The following is a 2,679-nucleotide window of genomic DNA, read 5'->3' as shown; positions in this document are numbered from 1 at the left end:
TATTATTTAATTACGAAATTAATTAAACAAATATTAAATAAAAATTATTTAAAAATTTAGTAGGATTTTGTTAGATTTTTCTCAACAGATTTTGTTATAACTGAAAATAAAATTCAAATCTATAGTTAAAATTAATTTATTATTAATATTCCTATTAATTATTATATCATATTATGTGATTAATGAAATGGTCCTAGTAGACTTCTAAATAGTAGATAAAAATGGTACTTCTCTTTTAATAGAGAAGATATGTCCACAAAAATATGTTTTGCAAATCAAATAGCAAATGGGAGGGAAATTAAAGGAAGATTTCTTTTTGTTAAGGAATATATAAAGAAGACCGGCAACCAGTGATAAGTAGTGTTTTGAAAACCGGACCGACTCTTCTAACCGGTATGGCTAGTAATAGAAACCGGATTTGAGTTAAACCGGCAAACTCTAGGAACTCGTGTTATCCAGATGGTGCTCCAAAGGTTTCTGGGGCGGGTTGCGGTTTGAAGCACTAGGAACTCGTGTTCTCTTCTACCGATGGTGGATCGAGGCTCGTGGTTGCAGCGGTTGGGATTGGTAAAGCTGTGTGTATTTGGAGTCAATCTTTTGGAGCAGCGCTGCGGGCAAGCCAATTTCTACCAAGGTGTGGTCTCATATGTTATCAAAGGCTTCAACTCATGTGGGGCAATGCTTCTTGTGCCAAGTTTCGGTTCTTCCTCAACTAGTAAACCTTTTGTTTAGTTTGTTAATCATTGTGGTTGCTTCTTCTTTCTTTCTTGGTGTTTCTTTAGGTTTTTATTCATTCTGCTATTAGTTTCCTATGTAACTTCTGTCACAAAGAAAATTCAGCATAAAATTTAACATTTACACACAAAAAAGCCCGGCAAACTCGGTAAAACCGGTGATCCAGTTCAATAATTAAAATTCTGTTTCTCAAATTCAAATTAAAAATATTAAAAAATTCAAATTTAAAAACATTTCATTAAAAATCATATTATTAAATAAATTAGTTTTCATTGTATTTTTATATTATTTTTTAAGTTTTCATTTTATTTATGTATCAGTTTTAGTTAGATTCTAGTAATGATATAAAAATTTATAAAAATGATTTTATAATTATACATATATATTTAATTAATCTATATTATTAAAGCAAAATCATTCCCATGGATCTAATTTTTTGTAAAATTTTAAATTAAATGCACTCTTCTACTATATAGTTAAATTCACCCTAAATCATTAATATATCTTTTCCTTATAAAAACATTAAGAAATCATTATGGATATTTATGAAAAACAACATTATACTACCAACTATGTTTTCAAACAACACCATAATTAATCTTGTGTCCAAAAAATACAAAATATCAAGTTTTATCTTTTTAATAACTTTTTATTAATCTTCTTTTGAATTATTTAGTAAATAAAAAGTGTATTAAAACACTCAAATAATTTATGAAAATTTGAAAATACTATAACTGTGTTTTACAAAATAATATATTTAATATGATATCAATTAAGTTAATGAATTATTTTATTTATATTTTAATAAATAAAAATTGCAATCATCAAAACCTTTCATACCGATACTGAATTAAATATTGTATATATATTAAATATTAGAGGCAATTAATTACATAAAAAGTTCTATAGTTAAAAATTTATCAAAAATCCATATCATAATTAATCAAATAAATTGCAGAGATTTTATTAAAAGATCATAACAAAACGGTTTTAAATAAATGAAAAACAAAATTAAGTAATATGTTATATAATTTATGTTTAATATAAATACATAATAGTATAATTATATAGTTTTCAAATACACTAAAATAAAAATGTTAAAATATTATTGATTTTAAATTACGTTATGCTTAAATGTTATTCTCACGCTTTTAAAGTGCGGATCATAGTCTAGTTTAAAATTAAATTAAAATTGAAAATTCGGTTGAATCGGTTGGACCGGTCCAACTATTAACCCAGTTATAATGCTGAGTCGATGTTCGGTCCGATTTTCAAAATATTGGTGGTAAGTGGTAAGGTGATTATTTACTTTTATATATAGAATGTTCTAATGTCACTTTTGTTTTACTAAAATTCATAAATCCCTTATATATTAAAAGAGGAGCATTGGAGTTAATGCTTTCACACCATGTATGACACGTGTCCACTGGACAGAGACTCTCACAAATTAGTTGCCTTAATTGGTTTTGCTATTCCATAATTTTGGGAAACGTTTCATTGATCTAGAAAATTAAAAAAACCACTCGTGGAATGAGTTATCACGTAAAGCTTAAGCTACGACATCACCGTACCAACGTAAAGATTATTTCCCATCCTGAACACTTTCCAGAACATATACGGGTGTGCTCTGTCAGTGCACATCGCGAAACACTAGATAGTAACACGTGTAAGTTAGAAACACAGAATCGAGAAGATGAAGACGTAATTAACTTTTCTCTTAGACGGGAGACATGAACATTCATATCGGCGAAGAACTCATCATGAACACTTTCAAGAAGAGAACACTCTGAATCTTAGAAACGATACATCACTGAGCTCGCTAAGCATTTTTGCTCCACACTGCATAATGGTTCTTGAACGTGTATAGATTGTATGAACTATAAAAAGTTAGTTTATTATGTCTAACGTTGTTCTTGACCGTGACTTCTGAGTTATTACATATCT

This window comes from Brassica oleracea, chromosome C4, assembly GCF_000695525.1.
Source record: "Brassica oleracea var. oleracea cultivar TO1000 chromosome C4, BOL, whole genome shotgun sequence".
Classification (NCBI taxonomy): Eukaryota; Viridiplantae; Streptophyta; class Magnoliopsida; order Brassicales; family Brassicaceae; genus Brassica; species Brassica oleracea.
This window is presented reverse-complemented; position numbering follows the sequence as displayed.